This window comes from Pan paniscus, chromosome 3 (assembly GCF_029289425.2).
Source record: "Pan paniscus chromosome 3, NHGRI_mPanPan1-v2.0_pri, whole genome shotgun sequence".
In the NCBI taxonomy this organism is placed as follows: Eukaryota; Metazoa; Chordata; class Mammalia; order Primates; family Hominidae; genus Pan; species Pan paniscus.
Window position 1 is genome coordinate 101,720,407 of NC_073252.2, and position 27,318 is coordinate 101,747,724.

The 27,318-nt window shown below is 34.4% G+C and overlaps 1 protein-coding gene across 1 annotated transcript in view; it reads right to left on the minus strand.

The window, feature by feature from the left end:
* TACR3 (tachykinin receptor 3) overlaps positions 1 to 27,318 on the minus strand; it is a 132,940-nt gene that overhangs the window by 70,927 nt on the left and 34,695 nt on the right. The window lies entirely within an intron of this gene.

Here is a 27,318-nt window from a genome sequence, read left to right on the forward strand (position 1 = left end):
GCATTTCAATAGTTACAGTCATTGCTCTTTTGGGAAACCAGTTGATAAGGACTGCTTGAGTAGAGGCAGCGTAGAATGGTAATCATGGCATAGTCTAGGAATCAGGAAGATCTAGGTTCAAATTCTATTCTGACACTTGTTTAAACTTTTTGAACCTCAGCTGTATTATTTTTAAAATTGAAATAAGAACACCCATCTCTTGGGGTAAGGTGAGGATCAACAGATGTAAGTCAGCGGTGCCCAGCCTTTTGGCACCAAGGATCGGTTTTATGGAAGATAATTTTTTTCCATGGACTGGCAGTGGGTGAGGGAGCGATGGTTTGGGGATGATTCAAGGGCATTACATTTATTGCACACTTTATTTCTGTTGTGATTCCATTGTAATATATAATAAAATAATTATACAACTTGCCATAATGTAGAATCAGTGGAAGCCTTGAGCTTGTTTTCCTGCAACTAGACGGTCCCATCTGGGGTTGATGGGAGACAGCGACAGATCATCAGACATTAAGTTCTCATAAGGAGCACTCAACCTACATTCTTTGCACCTACAGTTCACAATAAGGTTGGCTTTCTATGAGAATCTAATGCCGCTGACCTGACAGGAGGCGGAGCTCAGGCAGTAATGCAGCACTGGGGAATGGCAGTAAAAACAGATGAAGCTTCTTAGCTCACCAGCCACCACTCACCTCCTGCTGTGCAGCCTGGTTCCTAACAGGCCAGGAACTGGTACTGGTCCCTAACACTTAATAAGTGCTTACAAATACTGGTTTCACAGCTCAAAACCTTCATGTCTCCTCTGTATGTTTAACTTTTAAACATATAATTTCTAGAGAAATAATATGGATTATACCACATACTTGACAAAGATGAGAAACTCCTATAAAAGATATGGTCCATAAACCCATTTAAGAGCAGCAGGAGATAAGTTCAGAATTTCCGTGATTAATAAATCAAGTTTGATTGAGGCTATGCCTTCCTGTTATACCTCATATTGAATTCATACTGCCTCATGAACATCTTCATGGTGCCTATCTGTGTAACTATCTGTTGTAACGAAAAAATATATTTGAGTCTCTAAAAAGTATACTTAAAGCATACTTTTAAGTATAGATGTGTGCCTATCTGTTGTAACGGAACTTTTAAGATAGATGTGTGCCTATCTGTTGTAACGGAAAAATATATTTGAGTCTCTAAAAAGTATACTTAAAGCATACTTAAATATGACTTTTGGAGGGCAACTTCTTGGGGAAGTTAGGAATTCTGTAAATATGGTAAATAGAGTCATACTTTATTAACTTTGTACCAGAGTAACAATATAGCTGAAAGAAGCAACTTCCAATTTTGAACTGGAGATAGCATGGCTAATTGCCAAATTCTAGCTAATGTTCAGAGACAAAAATAATATGTACCAAACAAATTAGCTTTTTGTATTTTAATAAAACATGATCTTTATGTTGTTTCAATTCTACTTTTGGTCATTTTATGTTTATAGAATATCTTTTGATTTATGAAAAATTTCAGACGTAATACTTTCATCAAAGAATGAATATCGCATAGGCCAAAAAATGTTAACCTTAAGAATAAATATTTCAAAATAAGGATATTTTATCAATATGTTTATAACTCTTTGCTGTTGTAACTACTGGGCAGAATTAAATTTTCAGAAGATATTGTGAAAATTATCTATATAATATTCTTAATATTAACTATAGTCATGATTTACCTAAAGAAAACAGTCTTAATTCATTATGTATAACAGCCATTAGATAAACATGAAACTTAGATTTGAAAAATAATCATATTTGTCCTTTTGTGACTGGCTTAATTCACTACATGATTCCAAATATATGTAGTATCTAAAAGAGTGAAACTTATGAAAGCATAGAACAGATGATGATTGCTCAGGGCTCAATGTATATAAAGTTTTAATAATGCAAGATAAAGAAGTTCTAGACTTCTGCTGTATAACATAGTACCTATAGTTAGCAATAAATTATCATGAATTTTATCACGTTAAAAGGATAGATCCCATGTTAAGTGTTCTTAACACACACACACACACAACAAATACACACACATAAGAACACAAGGAAATTTTTTGAGGTGATGGATATGTTTAGTGCCTTGATTGTGGCAATATCACGTTTTTCCAAGCTCATCAAAATGTATACATTAAATATGTGCATTTTTTGTATATCAAGTATACCTCAATAAAGCTTACAGAAAGAGAAAAGAAAAAGTAGTGACAAAAAAATACCTAAGTTTAGGAAAACAGTGTGAACTCTACAAAGAAAAATAATGCGTACGTTTCAAATAGGAGACTTTAAAATTCAACTCTCATGGTTATTTTGGTGAAGATAATAACAAAAAATTATTGATTGTTAATCATAACTAGGGTACATAATGTATGTAATAGGGTTACATACATCATATATACTTAATAGCCATAATAATCCAACCACAGAATAATACTACTATTTTACAGAAAGGAAAACTGAGGCTTAAAAGATTATGGGAATTGTTCATAATGATCCAGATAATAAGAGAAGAGCTAGAATTTTAAGCCAGTTTTGCCAGTCTTCAAAGACAATATAGATACAGATTATATATTTTGAATATAACCATTTATTTTAGGAGAGAAATATATATATTTCCCTTCCACGATATATATGTTAGATACTTATCTATTATATGTGTGTGTGTGTTAGAGATACCCACCAAAGAATCAGAAGTAGAATTTTGCCATTTTGCATTTTTGAATCTAAAAGCCTTTATGTGTAACATTAAAACAAAGGTAAAATATATAAAAGAATTATATGTGGGCATTTCTGTTCCTGCTCCTGTTGATTATAACTCACATAGCATTTATCTCAATATAGGAATTATTTCTGTATTGGTGTTTCAAAGCCAAGCACCTGTCAATAAATTTGTTGTACTGAACTGAATATCCCTCAAATCTCATTATAATCTTTTGCTTTGTTGCTTGCTCTGGCATCTAATGAATGTGATTTAGGTATTTAGACAGTTGATTTTCTGAGAGTAAAGGGAGAAGTGGAATAACACAAGCAAGCTTAAAGCCCTGTACAACTCCTGTAGCACAGATAATTCAAAGTAAATTGCAAATCGCATTGATTCTTCTGGCCAGTCTAATTAGTCTAATGCTAGAGAAAGTATTTTCTGAAATAATTTCTACCTGTTAGAAATTAATTTCTAACAGGTAAAATATCATTTTATTTGAATTACATGGAAATAATCAGTTTATGTTCTCATGAACATGTTAGTGATAGTAGAGATACTGAAACTTCTAGCATACCTTTTTGTCATAGCTGGTCTGATCCATGATTCATTTATTCAATAAAACATTTATTGAATGCCTACTATGGTATTCCAAACACTAGTGATCCAACACTGGGCAAAAATGGTTTTCTGTGAAGTAGAAAAATACTTCCCAAATTGTGAAGTCCATACCATTTGTGAAGCAGACAAATACTAATCAAATAATCTCACCAATAAATGTAAATTAGAGATGTGACAGCTGTTACGAAGGTAAGGCCAAGTGTATATATGAACTGAGAAAAATGTATTTAGATTGTACTTCAATTGTCCCTAAGAAAAGTCATTCTAGGTTGAAACTTGGAAGGATAACCAGGCAAGGTGGCAGAAGAGTGAGGGTTGCAAAGATTTCTGGGAGAATGAACAGCATGTGAAAAACTCCTATGTTGATGGTGGTTTTTTTTTCTTTTTTTTGAGACTGAGTCTTGCTCTGTCGCCCAGGCCATAAGTGCAGTGGCACGATCTTGGCTCACTGCAACCTCCACCTCCCAGGTTAAAGCAATTCTCTTGTCTCAGCCTCCTGAGTAGCTGGGACTACAGATGCCCGCCACCACACCCGACTAATTTTTGTATTTTTAGTAGAGAAGGGGTTTCCCATATTGGTTAGGCTGGTCTCGAATTCCTGACCTCAGGTGATCTGCCTGCCTCAGCCTCCCAAAGTTCTGGGATTACAGGCATGAGCCACCGCCCCAGCCTGATGGTGGGTTTTTATGGTTTGAATTGTGACCCTCCAAAAAAGATATATTGAGGACCCAACACCCAGTATCACAGACCTTATTTGGAAATAGATTCTTTACATAGGTAATTGGGCTTAAATCAGGTCATTAGGGTGGTCTCTAACCCAATATGACTAGTGTCCTTGTTTAAAGGGAAAATTTGGAAACAGATATGTAGGGAGAATGTTATGTGAAGACAGAAGATTGAAATGTGGCATCAACAAGCCAAGAAACAGCAAAGATTGCCAGCAAATCACCAGAAGCTAGGTTAAGACAAGGAAAGAGTCCCCTACAGGTTCTTGAGGGAGCATGTATCATGGAGCATCGATTTCAAACTTCCAGCCACCAGAACAATAAGACTATAAATTACTGTTATTTAAAGGCACTCAAATATGTGGTACATTGTTACAGCAGCCCTAACAAACTAAGACAGTGGGTACAGGTGGAAGAAGCATCATATTCTTTAGTAATTACAGGATACTGCAATTGATACACAGAAAGTAAAGAGGGAAGGTGGTTTAAGATGAAGTTATAGTACAGGTTGTGGATTTTTTTTGCCAGTGGAAAGTAATTGAGGCAATTTTATCAGAGAAGTAGAATAATCAGATTTCCTCCAGAAAAGAGCTTCGAGCTTCAGTCTGGAGACTGGAAGAGGAAAAGAATGGAAGCAAATGTTGGGCACAGTGGCTCACACCTGTAACCCCAGCACTTTGGGAGCCCAAGGTGGGCGGATCACTTGAGGCCAGGAGTTTGAGACCAGCCTGGCCAACATGGAGAAACCTCATCTCTACTAGAAATACAAAAATTAACCTGGTGTGGTGGCACAGGCCTGTAATCCCAGCTACTCAAGAGGTTGAGGTATGAGCATCTCTTGAGCCTGGCAGGTGGAGGTTGCAGTGAGCAGAGATCACATCACTGCCCTCCAGCCTGAGTGACAGAGCAAGACTCTGTCTCATAAAAAATAAAAAACATATATATAAAGAATGGAAGCAGGGAAGTAAGTTATCTAACTTATGTTCTGATTTGGTTCAGAGATAATTGCTGCTTGGATTAGGGCATTACCACTGGAGGTTGAATTAAGTGAATGATTTGAGGAAAGTAAAGAAATACCAAAATACTGTTGTAGAAAGGGACACTTAGTTGGCCAAAGAAATAGGGAGAATTGCCAGGCTCTGATGAAAACTTATTTGAAATTGTTGATTTGGAATTCGTTTGGGCACCAATATCTTCTATTTTGTAACTTTCTTCAGCAACAATAATTTGCATGGAGAGGATGGATATTTAGGCTCACCTGAACAAACATTCTCTGGACCTTGAGAATAAATAGTCAGATGTGAGATATAATTTCACCCAAATAATTGTCAGTGCTTTATTGCTTTAAAAAATATTTTATGTGATCACATCAGCTTTTCCAAGGATTTTTGCCGAGCTTCTCATCACCATTCTTCCTTCACCAGATTCTTAAAGACATTAGAATCTCCTTAGTAGGATTATTTCATAAGTAACAGCTAAGAGCTGATTCTTTACTCTTCATATTAGCATACCACCTAAACATGTTTTAAAGTCACTTTTTATTATCCTTTATAGAAGCTGAAATTCTCAGAAGCATCTATTGAAAACTAATAGTTTTAAAGCCACCTCTTAAAAGTTTTCCTTTCCACTCTAATACTAGACCGCTTTGCTTTACCACTTACTATTTTTCTGATATAATTGAGGTGGTCTTTTATGTTTACTTATTGTCTTTTGAAAGGCAGATTAGTTTGGATGTAACTTTTGTCTGATGTCAATAAGAAAGCCTTTCCAATTTTGTAATTGTTATTTGTATCTATTATAATTCTTCCTTTTGTTGGCATTTTTATTAAGTTGTTTCTGGATTTTTATGTGCTTTTACATATCTTCAAGTTTTGCAATGAAGACAGAATCCAGCCTTCAGATGTTTATTTGATTGTAGAAACTATGCAAAAAATAATTTGCCTAAAATGATATGAATTTTACTCTCTTCCAATCAATTTGCTCCTGGTCATAGTAGAATATGTTCTAGTCTGTTAAGTCCCAAACACAAAATACGGTCTGGCTACTCTCTGTGCAAAATAAAGATTAGTTGCAACAGCTGCTCATGACCCATAAAGTTTCAACTTCTGGCCTTCAGTGCTAGGGTATTTTCTGCTTCTCTGCTTTGACAAATCATTTGAGAGATACATGACCTTTGTCAAAATGCATTTTCTAGATACATTTTATTTTGTGATTTTTTTCATAACTGCCTTTTCTATTCTTTGTTTGTTTGTTTGGTTGATGGGCCTCTTGCTCTGTTGCCAAGGCTGGAGTGCAGAGGTGTGATCACAGCTCACTGAACCTCCAACTCTTGGCTCAAGTGATCTTTCTGCCTCAGCTCTCTGAGTAGCTGAGACTACAGGTGCATGCCTGGCTAGTTTTTTTTTTTTTTTTTTCCTGTATTTCTTGTAGAGATGAGGATTCACCATGTTGCCCAGGCTGGTCTTGAATTCTTGGGTTCAAGCTTTCTGTCCACCTTGGCCTCCCAAAGTGCTGGGATTACAGGCATGAACCACCAAACCCGGCCCATAACTGTCTTAGACAAACTTAAGAATAAATGAATCATTTAGCTGATTATAAATGTTGTCTTAATAAATTTCAAAGTGAATAAGCTTTTATTAAAATAATCTATATTTGCTGACTCATGTATGACTCATATATGACTATGACTATTCATATATGTATATATGACTATGACTATTCATATATGTATATATGACTATGACTATTCATACATGTATATATGAATATATACATATAATAGGATATTATCTGTCAAGAAACAAATCACTTGTTCATCTCAAATTCTTTGATTTTTATAAGTAAAATGTATATACTGATATTTGAGGGAAATTATATTTAAAACAGCTTCAGAATAGTGAAAGTATTTGTTTCTATGTTATAGGCATTCAGTTTAGATTTAGAATTAGGTTTATCTACTCATTTATGTATTTATTTTAAACAACTTCTTGAATACCAGCTATCTTCTGGGATTTTGTTATCTTTTTTGGCAATATTGATGAACAAAATAGAAGTAGCTCCTGCCCTTGTGGAGTTCAGAGTCTAATGCAGAAGAAATATATTACTCAAGTAGTCACAAAATAGGTTAGAAATTATCACACAAATGTTCCTTGAAGTAACGTTGCCTCCCGGATATTTGGTTAAATGTTCCTTGGGGCTTTAGTGTGATGGCCTGTGTGCTCAGTACCATACCCCATGATTTTTAAAGTTACCAATCTGACTTTTAAAGTTCCCTCTGTCACTATTCTTGAATCAGTACAAAATATATGTATGATTTCCAAAAGAAATTTAATTATATAAAGCATTTCAGATTTCCAAATTATATTGAACTTAGAGATTTATGAGAGAGGAGAATACACTGCCATTCTTTGTCCTGATGTTTGTCCTTGAGTTTGTTCTTTTTGTAATGTTCACCTAATTTTCTAAAACCCTACATACATCATGGGTGACTCTTCATTTACAACCTCTTGTGAAGTTTAACCCAGTCCCTCACTCCCTCATTAAACTGATAGGTCTAGCTCAACCTTTTGGAAATTCTGGTGAATAAAAACTTCCTCATTGTTTACAGTGTGATATTATAAAGATATGCACAAGTAATTATGAAGCATAAAATAGGGAATTTGACCTCGTCTTGGTTATAAGTGGACACAGTGTTAAAGACATCAGGTATAACTTCCACAAGAAAGCAACATTAAGATTAGAAAAATAAGTGGGGGCTTATTTAGGGTGAAGGTGGGAATGAGAGAAGGAAGTTGAACAGCAAAGTCCTGAGGTAGGAGAAAGCAGAGTGCATTTGGGGAACTATGGAAGGCCAGCTCTACAGCATACAGGACAGGGAAAAAACAGGTGGTACTGAATGAAGCTAGAGATTTAGGTATTAAACATGACCTCATTAATATATTGATTATAAATATAAATTTTCTATTTTAACAATAAAAGTAATAATTGCTAATGCATGAATGCTTAGGTACCATACACTCTAAGAACTTTATATATAACTCATTTAATACTAAAATTTTAATTTTTTACCTAAATAGTAATTACAAAATGATTTGTATCAAAATGCTGCATCAGTAAAGAATATTACATGAAACAATGTCTACTCAAAATTTCAGATAACAGATTTAGAAGTAGTAATCTATAGTGGCAATATAAAACTTGCTAAATTTTTTGCTACTTATACTATCTCTGTAATAAGTAGTTTTAAAATCAGGACATATTTGATTATTTCGCCCATGAGATATAAAATTCTAAATCACTCTTTTGAAGTCCAGTTTACTGACATTTTGTGTCACCTCTATATTGTCTCAAAAACCACTTCCATAAGTAACTTCAAAAGAGCTGCTTCATAAAGTCACTTCAGTGTCATCAATTACATATTAAAAACTTTGAGTTCAGGCCAGGCATGGTGACTCATGCCTGTAATCCCAGCACTTCAGGAAGCCAAGGTGGGTGGATCACCTGAGGTCAGAAGTTCAAGACCAGCCTGGCCAACATGTTGAAACCCCTTCTCTACTAAAAATACAAAAATTAGCCAGGCTTGATGGTGCATGCCTGTAATCCCAGCTACTTGGGAGGCTGAGGCAGGAGAATCACTTGAACCCAGGAGGCGGAGGTTGCAGTGAGTCAAGATCGCGCCATTGCATTCCAGCTTGGGCACAGAGTGAGACTTTGTCTCAAAAACAAAACAAAACAAAACAAAAACAAAAAAACTTTGAGCTCAAATATTTTTAGCTCCCACATACAGGTACTGAAGAGGATAGGGTAAAGAAAGTACAGTTAATAAATACAAAAATACAATTAGATAGAAGAAATAAGATCTAGTGTTTAGTATCACAACAGGGCAGCTTATTTAGCTAATACTAATTTATTATATATTTCTAAATAACTAAATAACTAAGAGACTAGAATTAGAATGTTTCTAACACAAAAGTGCTAACTGCTTGAGGTGATGGATACTCCAATAACTCTGATTTGATCATTACACATTATATGCTTTTATCAAACTATTACATGTGCCCCATAAATATGTACACCTATTATGTATTTATAATAATGTAAAAATACTGGTACACTAAAAGACCACACTTTACCACTTATCTTACATGAATGTAAGAAATCTGCACTTATAACCCCCTCAAAGTTGTAAAACATTTAAACAAATGTTTTTTAAACAAATTAAACATTAGATTAAACAAATTTTATTAAAACAACTTTATTGAGAGTTTAATTCCCTATGAAAACACTTTTGAACTCTTAGCAGATTGTTATTATTATTATTTCCTTCTGGGATGGGGTCTCTGTCACCCAGACTGGAGTGCAGTGGTGTGATCTTGGCTCACTGCAACCTCTGCCTCCTGGGCTCAAGTGATCCTCCCACCTCAGTCTCCTGAGTAGCTGGGACCACAGGTGTGCACCAACACTCCCAGCTATTTTTTATATTTTTAGTAGAGACAGTGGGATCTCACCATGTTGTCCAGGCTGGTCTTGAAATCCTGAGTTCAAGTGATGAGCCCACCTCAGTCTCCCAAATTGGTGAATCACCACACCCGGCCAGAAGATTATTTTTTTGAAAACAATTCCTTTACTGACATACAGGAGAACCTTGGATATGTTGTAGGTCTGGTTCCAGACCACCATAATAAAGTAAATATTGCAGTAAAGCAAGTCACAGAAATTATAGGTTTCCCAGCACATTTAAAGCTTATGTTTCCACTGTACTGTAGTCTATCAAGTGTGCAATAGCATTATGTCTAAAAAATGTACATAGCTTAATTAAAAATTACTTACTGATAAAATGCTAATGATCATCTGATCCTTCAGCAAGTCATAATCATTTGCTGGTGGAGATTCTTGCCTCAATATCGGTAGCTGCTGACTGACCAGGGTGGTGGTTGCTGAAAGTTGAGGTGGCTGTTGCAATTTTTGTTGGTATGTAAGAATGCTTACTTTTTAAATTTTATTTCAATCTTTAATTTTTTTTGAGTACATAACAGTTGTTTCGGCCAGGTGTGGTGGCCCACACCTGTAATCCCAGCATTTTGGGAGGCCGAGGCAAGCAGATCACCTGAGGTCAGGAGTTCAAGACCAGCCTGGCCAACATGGTGAAATCCCGTCTCTACTAAAAATACAAAAAATTAGCCAGTCATGGTGACGTGCACCTGTAATCCCAGCTACTCAGGAGGCTGAGGCAGGAGAATTGCTTGAACTCGGGAAGTGGAGGGTACAGAGAGCTGAGATTGTACCACTGCACTCCGACCTAGGTGACAGAGTGAGACTCTGTCTCAAAAAAAAAAAATAGTCGTATGTATTTATGAAGTATATGTGATATTTTGATAAAATCGTATGATGTGTAATGATCTGATCAAAATAATTAAGATATCCATCAGCTCAAGGATTTATCATTTCTTTGTGTTTGGAACATTCCAAATCCACTCCTCTAGTTATTTTGGAATACACAATTTTTTTTTTAGTTCCAAGTATGAATGAGAATATACAATATCTGTCTTTCTGTGCTTGGCTTATTTCACTTAACATAATGTCCTTCAGTTTTATTCATATCGTTGCAAATGACAAGATTTCATTTTTTCATGGCTGAATAGTATTCTATTATGTATCTATTATTAAAAGTAATGGCAAAAACAGCAATTACTTTTGCACCAATCTAATATACCACATTTTCTCTTTCCATTCATTGATGAAAAGTTGATTCCATATCATGGCTATTGTGAATAGTGCTACAATAAACATGGGATTGCAGATATTCCTTCAATATACTAGTTTCCTTTTTTAAAAATATATATCTAGCACTGGGCTTGCTGGAATTCCTATTTTAGTTTTTTAAGGAACCTCCATACTGTTTTCTAGCAGCTGTACTAATTTACATTCCAGCAGTTCATGAGTGTTTCCTTTGGTCTGCATCCTCATCAGCATCTATTACTTTTTGTCTTTTAGATAAAAGCTATTTTAACTGAGGTGACATGATATCTCATTGTGGCTTTAATTTACATTGCTTTGATGATTAGTGATTCTGAGCTTTTTTTTTAACATACTTGTTGATGATTTGTATGTTTGCCATTGAGAAATGTCTGTTCAGGTCTTTTGCACATTTAAAAATGGTATTATTTGTTTTTCTATTGAGGTATTTGAGTTTCTTATATATTCTGGTTCCTAATTTCTTCTCAGTTGAATATTCTAAAAATATTTCCTCCTATTTTTACCTTTGCTGTGCAGAAGATTTTTTTCATTGGTGTGATCCCATTTATGGATTTTTTTTCTTTGATTGCCTGTGCTTTTGTGGTCTTATTCCAGAAATCTTTGATAAGACAAAAGTCCTTAAGTTTTTCCACAATGTTTTCTAATGGTAGTTTCATAATTTAGGTCTTACATACAAGTCTTTAATTAATTTTTATTTGATTTTTTATATGGTGAGAGATAGAGGTCTAGTTTCATTCTTCTCCATAATGGATATCCAGTTTCCCTAGAACCATTTGTTATATGGTCATTTCTTGTCAAACTTGTCATTTCCCCAATGTATGTTCCTGGCACCTTTGTTGAAAATGAACTGGTTGCAAACATGTGGATTTATTTCATGGTTCTCTATTCTGTTCCATTCGTCTATGTGTCTGTTTTTATGATAGCACAATACTGTTTTGGTAACTATAAATTTGCAGTATAACTTGAAGTCAGGTAATGTAATTCCTCAAGTTTTGTTCTTTTTGCTCAGAATTACTTTGGCTATTTGGGATCTTCTGTGATTCCATACAACTTTTAGGACTTAAACAAATTTTCTATGAAGAATATCATTGGTATTTTGATGGGAATTACATTGAATCTGTAGATTGCTTGGGGTAGAATAGACATTTTAACAATATTAATTCTTCCAGGCCATGAACATGAAATATCTTCCCATTTTTGGTGTCCTCTTCAATTTCTTTCACCAATATAGAGATCTTTTGCTTCTTTGGTTAAGTTTATTCCTGGGTATTTTATTTTATTTGTTGCTATTATAAATGGGATTGCTCTCTTGATTTCCTTTTCAAATGTTTACTGTTGGCATATAGGAATGCTATTGATTTTTGTATGTTGATTTTGTATTGTCCAACTTTATTGAACTCATTTATCAGTTTTAACAGTTTTTCATTTTTAGTGGAGTCTTTAGGTTTTCTAAATATAAGATCATATCGTTTGCAAACAAGAATAATTTGACTTCTTTCTTTCTAATTTGGATATGCTTTATTTCTTTCTCTCGTCTAACTACTCTGGCTATGACTTCCAGTACTATATTGAATACAAATGGTGAAAATGGGCATCCTTGTATTGTTCCAGATCTTACAGAAAAGGCTGTCAGTTTTTCCCATTCAGTATGATACTGTAGGTTTGTTACATATTGCCTTTATTGGAGTGAGGTATATTTCTTTTATATCCAGTTTGATAACAGTTTTTAATCATGACATGACATTGAATTTTACCAAATGCTTTTTTAGCATCTTTTGAAATAGTCATCTATTTTTTGTCTTTCATTCTGTTGATGTAATGTTTCATCTTTATGGATTTGATGCGAATCTCCCCTGATCATGATGAGTGATCTTTTTAATGTGTTGTTGAATTTGGCATGCTAGTATTGAGGATTATTTTCATCTATATTAATCAATATTGGTCTGCAATTTTTAATTTTTTTTCTTGTGGTAGTGTCTCTGCCTGGTTTTGGTATCAGGGTAATGCTGGCCCTAGAGAATGAGTTTGAAAGTATTCCCTCTTCCTAATATTTTCAGAATAGTATGAGTAGGATTGGTGTTAGCTTTTCTTTAAATGTTTGGTAGAATTAAGCATTGAAACCATCAAGTCCTGGGCTCTTCTTTGATGGGAGAGTTTTATTACTGGCTCTATACATTACATAATATTGGGCTATTTAGGTTTTCTATTTCTTTATGGTTCAATATTAGGAGGTTGTATGTATTCAAGATTTTATCCTTTTCTTCTAGGTTTTCCAATTTATTGGCTTATAGTTGCACAATAGTAGTCTCTAATGATCCTTTAAATTTTTGAGCTATCAATTGTAATATCTAATTTTTCAACTCTGATTTTATTTGTTTATATTTTCTCTCCTTTCTTCTTTGGCTAAAGGTTTGTCAATTTTGGTTGTCTTTTCAAAAAAGCAACTTTTTATTGTGTTGCTCTTTTGATGTAGGTCTTTATTGTTATAAACTTCCCTCTTAGTCCTGCTTTTGCTGTATCCCACAAAGGTTTTTAAAAATAAGATAATAATGAAGTTTACCACATCAATTAACTCTTCTTTTCACAAAAGATTTCATTGTAGCATGCAATGCTGTTTGATAGCATTTTACCCACAGTAGAATGTCTTTCAAAGTTGAAGTCAATACTCTCAAACCCTGCTGCTGCTTTATCAGCTAAGTTTATATAATATTCTATATTGTTTATTATTATTTCAACAATGTTCACAGTATCTTGCCCAGGAGTAGATTCAATTTAAATAAACCACTTTCTTTGTTCATGCATAAGAAGCAGCTCCTCAACATTAAAGTTTGATTATGAGATTGCAGCAATTCAGTCACATCTTCAGGCTCTACATTCTTGTTCTTTTGCTATTTCCACTACAACTGCAGTTACTTCCTTCACTGAAGTTTTGAACCCCTCAAAGTCATCTATGATGTTCTTAATGCTATCTAAAATGGTGAATCTTTTCCAGAAGATTCTCAATTTACTTTTCCCAGATCCATCAGAGGAATCACTATGGCAGCTATTGCCTTACAAAATAAATTTCTGAAATAATAAGACTTGAAAGTCTAAATTACTCTTTGATCCCTGGGCTGCAGAATGAATGTTGTGTCTTGTATCGGCAGACATGAAAACAACATTAATCTCATATATCTCATATCAGAGCTCTTGGGTTACTAGGTGCATTGCCAATGAGCAGTGATATTTTGAAAGGAATCTTATTTTCTGAACAGTGAGTCTTAACAATGGATTTTAAATATTCATTAAACCATGCCATGAACAAATGTGTCATCATCCATGCTGTGTTGTTCATTTTATAGGGCACTGGCAGAATACACAGCATAATTTTTAAGGGCCCTAAGATTTTTGGAATAACAAATGAGCACTGGCTTAACTTCAAGTCACCAGCTGCACTAACCCTTAGTAACAGAGTCTGCCTGTCATTTGAAGATTTGAAGTCAGGCATTGACTTCTCATTTCTAGCTATGAAAGTCCTAGATGGAATCTTGTTACAATGTAAGACTGTTTTGTCTACATTGAAAATCTGTTCTTTAATATAGCCACCTCATCAATGATCTTAACTAAGTCCTTTAGATAACTTGCTGCAGCTTTTCAACACTTGCTGCTTTGCCTTGCACTTTTATGTTATGGAGATGGCTTCTTTCCTTATACCTCAGGAACCAAACTTTCCTTATACCTCAGGAACCAAAGTTTTCTTCTGCAGCTTCTTCAACTCTTTGAGCTTTTATAGCATTGAAAATAGTTAGATCCTTGATACGTATTAGGCTTTGGCTTAAAGAAATGTTGTGGCTTGTTTGATCTTGTATCCAGACCACTTAAACTCTATATCAGCCATAAGGCTGCTTTGTTTGCTTACCATTTGGTGTTCACTGGAGTAGCACTTTTAATTTCCATTAATAACTCTTACTTTCCATTCAGAACTTGGCTGTTTGGTGCAAGAGGCCTAGCTTTCATCCTGTGTTGGGTTTTGATATGTCTTCCTCACTGAGCTTAATCATTTCTAGCTTAACTCACTCAAATAGCGAGTGACATTGTGACTCTTTCATTTCAACACTTAGGGGACATTGCATGGTTATTAATTGGCTTAATTTCAACATTGTTATATGTTAGGAAATAGGGAGTCTCTAGGAGAGGAAGAGAGTCAGGAGCACATGGAGCAGTCAGAACATATACATTTGCTGATGAACTTCACTTTCTTACATGGGCATGGTTCGTGAAGCTCCAAAACAATTACCAGAGTAACATCAATGATCTCTGATCATAGGTCACCAGAACAGATATAATAATAAATAAAAAGTTAAAAATATTGTGAATATTGCCAAAATGTGACATGAAAACATGAAGCGACACATGCTATCAGCAAAATGGCACCAATAGTTTTGCTCGATGCAGGATTGTCACAAACCTTTAATTTGTAAAAAGCACAATATCTGCAAGGTGTAATAAAGCATAGCGAGATAAAATGATGTATGCCTGTATGTGTTAGGTTGAAATTCACCTATAAATAATATTTCTAGTAGTCAATGCTTTATAGAGATAACACAAAACACTATACATAATTAGCTATACATGATACTCTATTTAGACTGTAAGCTAGATATACTTTTCCAAATGTGTACAACACCATTCAATTTCATTTTATTTCATTTTTTATAAGAGAATGAGGTTTTAGATGAAAAGGGAGTGGCAAATGGTGGCTTAAACGTGGAGGAGTTAGAAAGAATAAGAGTGAAAGAAACTCCCAGGTAGGAGCAATAGACTTATCGCAGAGTAGTTAATAGGTAAAGGAAGTGAAACATTTTAGTCTTGAAAAGAGGCAGAACACTCGGTAGCTTTAGTTAAATATATGAAAGGCTGTAGTGAGCAACAGATTTCAAAAACAGTGTTAGAACACTTTATGAGTAAAAGCTCAGATTACACAGTTTCTATGAGAAAAATGACTCACACCTATCCAGAGCACAATGAATTGTCTCCAGTGCTATTACGTTTTTCTGGTTTTTTTTTTCTCTGTTGTTGGAGGTCCTCAGGAAGAGTGAGTAACCATTTATTTCATGAATTAAATAACTATAAGCTACCAGATAAACCGTGGAAATAGATGGAATTAGGCTCCCTCACAACTCTGAGATTCTAGTTTTCATCAGAAGGAGCTTGTCTTAAAGCTGATTAATCATTGTTCCAGGACCTTATGTTCATAATTCAACTGATGAGGACAAGTAAACAAAGCTACATTTTTCTTTTGTTTTGTTTTGAGATGGAGTCTCGCTCTGTCACCAGGCTGGAGTGCAGTGGCACAATCTCAGCTCACTGCAACCTCTGCCTCCCGAGTTCATGCCATTCTCCTGCCTCAGCCTCCCAAGTAGCTGGGACTACAGGCGCGCACCACCATGCCTGGCTAATTTTTGTACTTTTAGTAGAGATGGGGTTTCACCATGTTGGCCAGAATGGTCTTGATCTCTTGACCTCGTGATCTGCCTGCCTCGGCCTTCCAAAGTGCTGGGATTACAGGCGTGAGCCACCGCGCCTTGCCTACATGTTTTAATTGGTACTACAAGGCATTAGTTTTGGCAGGCATTTTTCTTAACCAATTATTGACATTAAAATTCTGTGAAAATAGATGTAAATTATTTTATATCTATCCTCCTAAAGAATGAATGGCTTCAGAAGAAATCTTACTATACTTATATAAAAATATAGGTGTTTTTCACTCATGAAAAATGAACACTTTTTTGAGTATCCTCATTCTAAATATTATTCATATGGACATAAGAGTTATTCTAAAATCCTCCCTTTTTCTTACTTCCTTTGCACTGTTGAAGTCTTATGCATCCAATTTCTGACATCACCAAATCTGTTCTTTCCCTCTTTTCTATCAATGCTTGGATCATTGAAATGTCCTCATAATGAGTTTCCCTGCCGTGGCTCTTTCCTTGCTTTCTTCACAATGTCTCCAAAGTTGTCTTTAAAAATATTTTCCTGCGTCTTCACTTTCTAGAAGATTAACTGCAATTTTGCTCACGTTTTATAACAGTGACACTAGACATCTTATCTTTCCCCACAAACCTACTATATTGTAGGAAATATATTAGGAAATAAGGAGTCTCAGTCAGAGCTCCAGGGAAAATAGATGACATGCAAGAATGTGCAAACTGAAGAGAGTTTAATGAAGAGGCCATTTACAAAGTTATCGGTAGACTTCAAGGAAATCGATGTGAAATGAATATTATCCAGGACTAGCAATGCCAGGGAGTGGGTACCCCACTTCTCCAGGTGTGAAGGGTGAAAGGATCCTAGAATCTGAAATGAAGATATGAAGCCTTAGGAGATGAACATCCAATAAGAGATATGCTTACAGGTTGGAGGCTTAGCCAATTTGCAGCACTCCTGAAAGGAAGGAGCGGTAGACACGTCCGAAAGCCACTCTCATCATTTCCTCCCATTTCCTCCATGTGTCTCCCATTAGGCAACACCAAGAAAAGGCCAAAGAGCAAGGGACCCTATTGGTGCAATCCACACAGGTAGTTAGCCTGGGTGGAGGGGAGGGGGCAGAGAAAAGAAAGAAATGATAGGGAGTAGATCTGAACTGAAAAATTTAAATTATCCCTCTTGCTCATACCTCTTATTTATATAATTGGCAAATTTCTACCCATGCTTTAATTTCCACTCAGATACAGAATAATCACTCTGAATTATTTCCTTTCTATTCTTCCATAGCTAGTTTTTGCACACTCAGTGCTTCAAAGATATTGTGCTTAGACTTTGATTTCACCTCATTGTTCTAAATGAGCTACTAGAGGAAAAAGATACTGATTTATTCTTCTCTGTGTTCTGTAGCACCCACCTTGCAGCGTCTGGCTCACGAGAGTCAACATAATTGTTAAGCAGTGAATGCAAATGATTGTTTAACATTTGTACAGGTAGATGAATAATTGTTCACAAATGAGGACTTCAGCATGTATATAGATTTTAAATTAAGTAGTTTTCTTAACTTTGCTAAATAGAAATAACAAACATAGCACTATCATAACATTAAAATTACACCAAATAACACAATATATTCAAAGAGCTAGATAATGTCAGATGCAGTAGACAGTCAACCTAAGTTATCCTAACCTATATTAAATATAATAGTGAAATTAACACAGGAAGAAAAACAGCTATACAGATAAGATGCAGACAAAGACAAACAAATACAGTGTGTTAAAAGTGGTTCTTCAGAATAAAGAATCCAGAAACAAGACTACACATCTAAGACTATCTGATCTTAGACAAACCTGATAAAAACAAGCAGTGGGGAAAGGATTCTCTATTTCATAAGTGGTGCTGGGATAACTGGTTAGCCATATGCAGAAAATTGAAATTGGACCCCTTCCTTACACCATATACAAAAATTAATCAAGATGGATTAAAGACTTAAATGCAAAACCCCATAAAAACCCTGGAAGACAATCTAGGCAATACCATTCAAGACATAGGCACGGGCAAAGATTTCATGACAAAGTTTCAAAAAGCAATTGCAACGAAAGCAAAAATAGACAAAAGGGATCATATTAAACTAAAGAGATTCTTCACAGCAAGAGAAACTATCAAGAGTAAACAGCCAACCTACAGAATGGGAGAAAATTTTTGCAATCTATGCATCTGACAAATGTCTAGTATCCAGCATCTATAAAGAACTTAACAAATTTACAAGAAAAAAATAAGCAACCCCATTAAAAAGTGGACAAAGGACGAGAACAGACACTTCTCAAAAGAAGACATACATGTGGCCAACAAACATATGAGAAAAACTCAACATCACTGATCATTAGAGAAATGCATATCAAAACCACAATGAGATACCATCTCACACCAGTCAGAATGTCTATTATTAAAAAGTCAAAAAGCAACAGATGCTGGTGAGGTTGTGGAGAAAAAGGAACACTTTTACACTGTTGGTAGGAGTATAAATTATTTCAATCGTTGTGGAAGACAGTGTGGTGATTCCTCAAAGATGTAGAAGTGGAAATACTATTCGACCCAGCAATCCCATTACTGATATATACCCAAAGGAATATAAATCATTCTATTATAAGGACACATGCATGTGTATGTTTATTGCAGCACTATTCACAAAAACAAAGACATATAATCAACCTAATGCCCATCAGCAATAGACTAGATAAAGAAAATGTGGTACATATACCACGGAATACTATGCAGCCCTAAAAGGAATGAGATTATGTCCTTTGCAGGGACATAAATTGAGTTGGAGGCCATTATCCTTAGCAAACTAATGCAGGAACAGAAAACCAAATACTGCATGCTCTTATTTAGAAGTGGGAGCTAAATGATGAGAACACTTGGACACATAAGGGAGAACAACACACACTGGGGCCTTTTGGAGTGTGGAGGGTGGGAGGAAGAAGAGCATCATGAAGGATAACTAATGGATGCTGGGCTTAATACCTAGGTGATGAAACAATCTGTTTGGCAAACCACCATGGTACAAGTTTACCTATGTAACAAACCTGTACATCCTGCACATGTACCCTTGATCATAAAATAAAAGCTGGAAATAAGAAAAAAGAAAAAAGGTGGTTCTTAGGTAGTTGTGAGTGGCATAGAAAGAAAAAAAAAAAGCATATGCCAAATTCTGATATGAGGATTAAATAAAACTTTGGATATTGTCCCTAGCTTTTCAACAGAAACCTGTTTCATCAAGGTAATGTAGTATAGGTTATCTTTCTTCTAAATCTCTCCGTTTAAAACAGTTTTGTTGAATGGAGAGTAATGAGATCTTCTGTGCAACTTGAATAATGGCAACTAGTGCTCAGTGATTCAAGGATTAAATGGAAATATTCAGTGTGACTCTTGGAGACTTTGTAAATTCGTTGGATGTACTAGGAATTCATTCCTTTCAGTTATGTCTGATGTTGATCTACACTGTATCAATTTTTTTTATCAGTTAAATAGTAGCTTGTGGCAGTGCCAGTGTATTCTCTTTAAATTTGCAAAGATGATGGTGGCCAACAAGCATGAGGATTTCCAAATCTTAAGGGTATGTAAGTTGTGAAGATGGAAATATCTATTTAGTTGTGCAAGTGGAATAAAGCAAGTATTAGATAACTTCAAAATTCAGATAACAAAGATGAGAATCAGAAACTTTTCCATAGTTGGCTTTTCTTTTTAATTGTATTTTCATCTTATTAAAATTGATTTAAGCACAAACTATTAACTTACTTTTTAAAACTTTAAAAATCACCTCCATTCATTTATTCATTCATTTATCCATACAACAAATATGCATTGAGTGCCAAATAAATGAAAGCATTATTCTAGAATGTGTGACTATAAAGGTACACAAAATAGATAGCAGTGGGTACTACGCAGAAAGATAAAACAGATTAAGTGGATAGAAAATGATGTGAGTCTGCTGTTTTAGAGTCGTCAGTTCATGCATGAGATACACTTAGAAAATAAAAGGTGGTTGCTTTTTTTTTTTAACAGCTGCTTCTCTGTCCTCACACCACATCTATAAGATTATTTTATTTTAATAATCTTTTCTCTTTGAGGGCCATAAGTCTTCTCAGTCTTTCTGAGCTCATGGGAGGCAAATGACTTATTAGTAATATAATCTGACTTCAAAAAGCAAGTATTTTCCAGTTCTGTCATTTTCATGTCTCACCACTGAAGAAAATCAGGGATGCCAGAAAGTTCACACCAAATTATTAATTTTCTGTATGGTGGATTTCAGTTCCATTAATTTAAGAACATTATTATGCTTACTCTATAAATTTCATAAAGTGCTAACTGACATCCTCTATGTTGCATTACTGTGTAAATACAGGAAATTAAAGTTTTTAGTTCTGGAGGCCCTAACTATGCCCATTTGCATTGCTTTCTTATAGGTAAAAGCCAATCATAATCCTGAATTTGTATTCTTCTCTTCCAAAACAGTAAAATGGAAGTCATATTTTTTGAGTAGAACTGTGTGTATTTCTTTGAGATGACAGTGTGGCGTATAAATAATGGCTGTTATGGTTACCTTAATAGCAGCATATTTCAAACCTCAGGACTGGAATTGTTAGGTGGTGAAAGTATTCTGAGGGGGTCATCATATCTGATTCCTATAAACCATAACTCCAAATAAATGTTTGAAGTAGTAGTAGTACTTTTGGTTTTCCTGAAACGGGTGCAAAGAGCTCCCACATCAGATGTCCTTTCATTCTCAGGTTTTATATGCATTGAAAAGACATCTCAATAACAACCCTTTGTGGAGTAATTGCTGACTTTGAAGAAGCTGGGGGAGAGGAGATGGTATGAATCCTTTTAATTGAGCTCTACTTGTTTCATGAGACACCCCCTTTAAAATAACTCCCTTTAAAGTTTTAGTTTGAGGATACAAATTTAAATTTATGTAATAACATTCCATAATATAATGGTGACTATAGATAACTGCAGGGAAAGGTAAGTAGAATGATGGTTTGTAATGAAAGCTCTCCATTGGCAGATAAATAAAAGATTGGATATCAATTATCTCTAACAAAAGGTACACCGGAACTACATAGAATGCAGAAGCTGGGGCAGACTAACAATACAAGCTCTATTATATATATATATTTAAATATGGAGTAGTTTGGTGTGATAAACCCTTAAATCCCATTCAATGAGAAGCTGCATTATTATATTGCTAAGTAATTATGTTTCTTTATAGTACTCTTAAATCCTTTAATTGAAAGCACTTGTTATGCCTCAAATTATACTGTTAGACTGTGCTCAAGCTATGTGCAGTACTTGAGAACAGATAAAAGTAGAGTGCTTTTGAGGGTTTCATCACCCATTTGATGAAACATATGGGATGTTTCATCATATGGGTGATGTTTACATAAACAATAAAAAAAGCCCATATGAGCTTGGGTACTTTTTATTGTTAGCAAGTAGAACTAACCAATTGAAGCAGCAGTCACACCTACAGAACAGAAAGAAAATGGTGCTTAGTCTGTAGAAATTTTTATTCTATTGAGATAAGGAGGAATGTTTAAGCTTGTTTGGAGAAAAAAAATCTGAGCAGACCTAGTAAAAATCAAAGAACATGTATTATAATAGAAACCAGTATGGAAATTTGCTCTGGTAACAATCCATTAGAAAGTTTCCAGATTAAGTGATATATATATATATATATATATATATATATATATACACACACACACACACACACACACACATATATATACACATATATATCACAATATATATATTTCTCATTATTGTCAAGTGAAAATGCAATAAGAACTATATACAGAATATTTTCTCATTTGTACCCTAACAGATAGCTAAGAATAGAAATCTGTACAGAAGGCTACTTTTTCAGGTCTCATCATCATTTACCTAAGTCATCTATCACCTGAAATTATTGTTGACAACTATAGATTTTCTGGTTTTGTTTTCTCACCATGAGGATCTTTTAAACTCTCTATAATAAGCCATTTCATCTATGTTCTCACTTAATAGGGTAATAGGGCTATTAGGAAATTGAACATTATTCTGATAGCTATGTTTCTACATCTACCTCTTTGATAACAGCATTCACATTTTTTCAAAAGAAAACTCTAATTATAGGAGTAGTTTTATTTCTGTTAAATTATTTTTTCTCTAAGCTTTCTCTTTCTTCCTTATATTTTTTTCTATTTTAATAGGTTTGCTTTCTCTTGCTAAGATAAACTATTTTATTGAAAATAGAGCATAATATTCTTCCTTTTAAAATATTACGCTCAACAGATTTGCTTGTTTTCTTTAAACTGGTAAAATAGGATATTAAAAAAAATATTTACCAAATTCAAGATAAAATGTCACTTTAGTTATTCAGAGGCAGTCAAATCACGTACAGTATTCCACACACCCCAACAAATACAAAGTCACATTCCTACACGTTATGAAGGATCTCTCAATTCCACTCACTTTTTGATGCTAAAAATTGTATCTCAAAATATAGTGTCTCGCTCTCACGGCCTAAATATAACATCAGAAATTTATTAGATATATCCTTCTTGTTTTGTCATAACATCTCTCATTTATAATTCATTTGAAATCATAGATCATAAAATTTGTAGCTTAATGGACCTTATATAATGGCATAGGTATATTAAAAGTAAAATGGTAGAAAAAGATCTACCATGTACATCAAGGCAAAGAAAATTACCAGAGATTCTTTATCTTGTTTAATGCTTAAAGGATCAATTTACCAAGAAGACGAAATAATCCTAAATGCACATAATAACGGTGCTTCAAAATACATGAATCAAAAATTGACTGAACTAAATGGTCAAATCCACAAATTCACAATTATAATTTTGCATTTCATAATCTTTTTAGAACTTATAAAATTAGTAGATAGAAAATCAGTGAGAACATAGAAAAACTAAATAACTCCACCAATGAACTGCATCTAACTGACAGTTATGGAGCACTGAGTCAAACAAGAGCAGAATATATACTTTTCAAGTACAAATAGGCATTTACCAAGATGACCCATATTCTAGAATAGAAAACAAAATTTTAAAAGTGCAAAAAATTAAAACAAATATATATTCTTAGATAATAATGGAATTAAACTGGAAATCAATAACAGGAAAGAGAAAAATTTCCAAACTTGGAAATTACACAAAACACTCTTAAATAATTCATGTTTATTAGTTTTATTTGGTGTGTAATAACTTGTCATCAACTTAGTAGCTTAATACTTTAAAAATTAATTATTATTATTCACCCACTCTTATTCTGGTCTGTAAAACAACACCTTTTAAATTCTTGTCACTATTATTTTTAGAGATGGAATCTTTCTCTCTTGGCCAGGCTGTAGTGCATTGTGCAGTCATGGCTTATGGCCACCTCAAACTCCTAGGCTCAAGTGATCCTTCCACCTCAGCCTCCCATGTAGCTGGGTGTATTACTCTGTTCTCACACTGCTATAAAGATACTACCCAAGGGTGGATAATTTAAAAACAAAGTAGGTTTAATTGACTCACAGTTCCACATGGTTGGGGAGGACTCAGGAAACTTACAATTATGGTAGAAGAGAAGCAGGCACATCTTACATGGCAGCAGGCAAGAGAGACTGAGCAAGAGTGGGGAAAACTGCCTTATAAAACCATCAGATCTTGGGAGAACTCACTCACTATCACGAGAACAGCATGGGGGAAACCACCCCCATGATTCAATCACCTCCTACCTGGTCCCTCCCTCGACACATACGGATTATGGGGATTACAATTTGAGGTGAGATTTGGGTGGGGACACAGAGCCAAACCGTATCACTGGAGCTACAGGTGTGAGCCGTCACATCCTGCAAAAACAGTTAATATCTGACAGTTTCTGAGTCAGTAATGAGGACAACTTAGCTGGGTCCTCTCTTAGGATCTCATAAGGTGCTGTCAAGATGTTGGCTGGGCTGTTTTCTCATCTGGAGGCTGGACTGGAGAAGGATCCATTTCCATCTCTCTAAGGTTATGGGAGATTGTTGTGTGTGTGGCTGTAGAATTCATGTTAACTTGATTTTTTAAAGCCAGCAATGAAGAAAGAGAAAATCTAGAGCTAACTGATAGTGAGGTGGAACTTTAGATAACATAATTCAATCACCGAAGTGACATCTCATCACATATGCCACGTTTTATTGGTTAGATGCAAATCATAGGTCCAGTCTTTACTCAGTGGGAGGCTAATATAAAGGTAATGAAGATGAGGAGGCAGAAATCCTAAGAATCATCATAAAATTTGTCTACCACACAATGGATCAAAGAAAAAGTCTACGGAAATCTAGAAAATATTTTGAACAGAATGAAAATGTAAATACAAAATTAAAAAACCTGTGGGATTCAACTAAAACAGTACTTGTATGTAAATTTACAGAATTAAATGCTGACATAAAATATTTAAAAGTTCTCAAATAAGTAATCTAAGTTTCCATCTGTGAAAACTAGAAAAAATAAGGACAAAATGCACCCAAAGCAAGAAAAAGAAAGGAAATTAAATAAGAGAGGAAATCAATACAAGTCAAAGTGAAGTGCCAATAGAAAGAAAATCAGTGAATCCAAAAAATAACCTTTTGGAAAGCTTGTTAAAATTGATAACACACTAGAAAGACTGACCAAAAAAAAAAAAAAAAAAAAAAAAAGGAGAGAGAGAAGACAAAAATAAGCAAAATCTTAAAAAATAAGTGATACTATTACAGAGAAACAGGCATTCAAAAAGAGTGTAATACTACACACATATATAAATAGATAAAATAGACCAGTTTCTTAATATGTGCAAACTACAAAACTCTACCCAAAATGAGTTCTATATTTACTAAATTTCCAAAATATGAATCTCTAGTAACTGATGGTTTCACAGGTGAATTATGTCAGATATTTAAAGAAAAATAACACCAGTGCCACAAAATCCTACATAATTGAAAAGTAGAGAACACTTTATAATTCATGACAGGAAGTTGGGGAGGAGAGATGGGAGAAGAGAGAGAAGGAGAGAAAGAGAGAGAGAGAGAAATGAGGAGAGAGAGAGAGGAGAGCCAGACAGAAATACATCATCCAAAAATGGTATTTGTTTACATAATTTGAGACCGGTTTTAATATTAAAAATTCAATCAATTTAACCCAAAAACCAATTTAAATATATTAATTGATAACAGAAAAAAAATTTGATGAAGTTCAACGTCAATTTATTATAAACTCTCAGCACATTCAAATGGAAGACAATGTCCTAAATCTGATACAGAGAAATCTACAAATAACCTAAAACTAACATTCTGTTGAAAGACAAAAAACTGTATATTTTTGCTGTGATCAAAACAATCAAGGATGTCCACTCTTACCACTTCTATTTAACATTGTGCTAAAAGTGCAGTAAGTCATAAAAAAGAATGGATAGGCATACAGATTCAAAAGAAATTTAATAATGTCTCTATTCATACAATAGAAGATTGTCTATGTAGATGATCCCAATAAATCTCCCAAAATCCCCACATAGACCTAATAAATGAGTTTGACAAGGATGCAGAATACAAGTTCAAGTGACAAAATCAATGGTATTTTTATTTATCAGCAATGAACAATTTGAAACTAAATTTTAAAAAGCTACCACTAATACTAGGTCAAAAATAAAATAGGCATGTAGCTATCAAAACATGCAGAATCTACATGATGAAAACTGCAAAATACTGATGAAAAAATAAAGACCGAAATAGGTGATAAAAAGGCATCCTATGTTCACAGTTTGAAGGATTCAGCATAGTAAAGATGTTGATAATATCCTAACTGATCTACATATTTAATGCAATTACATTAAAAACTCCAGTAAGATTTTTTTATAGATACATAAAAGCTCATTCTAAAATATCTATTAAGGCTGGATGTGGTGGCTCATGCATCTGTAATCCCAGCACTTTGGGGGGCTGAGGTGGGAGGATCACTTGAGGCCAGGAGCTCAAGACCAGCCTGGCCAACATAGCAAAAAACCTGTCTCTATGAAAAATATAAAAAAATAGCCTAGTGTGTTGGTGAACACCTGCAGTCCTAGGAGAATTGCTTGAACCTGGGAGATGGAGGTTGCAGTGAACCGAGATTGCACCACTGTACTCCAGCCTGGTGACAGAGCAAGGCTCCGTCTCAAAATTAAATAAATAAATAAATAAATGTATATTAACTAGTTTAAAAGCGGAATAGGAAAAATAAATTTACAAAAGAAGACTGAAGTTGGGGGAATCACTCTATCACATTTAAGAACTTCTGTGCAGCAGTAATCAATACAGTATGGATTTGGTAAAGACATAGATCAATGAAACAGGATTTGGAGTCTAGAAACAGATGTACATAAACGTGGCCCACTGACTTTTGTCAATGGTATAAAGGCAGTTAAGTGAATAGTTAATAGTATTTTCAACAAATATTTTAAAACAATTGGATATTTGTATGCCAAAAATATTTTACATTGAGTTCAAGCTAAGACTTAAAAAAATTAACTCAAAATGTATCATACATCTAAAAGTAAAACATTAAAACAACAAAATATTTAGAAGAAAACCTAGGAGGAAATCTTTGTAACCTGGACATAGGCAAATATTTCTGGGACATGACAATAAAAAGTTCATATGAGCAAAAATGTTGATAAATTAATCTTCATCAAAATTTAAAATTTTTGCTCTGCACAATGCCTTGGGAAAAGAGTAGAAAAATAAGCCACAGTCTGGGAGATATTTGCAAATCACATACCTGACAAAGTACTCATATGCAGAATATATAAAGAACTTTAAACACTTCACAATAGAGTATACTCTCAGAAAGATGGTGGGAGGAACTCCAAATATCTTCTCCCCCAAAACCAAAAAAGAAAAAATGATCAAAATTAACTATTGAAAGTCTCTGAAAATTAAACAAAGCCCATATAAGTTAACAAGTATTCATTA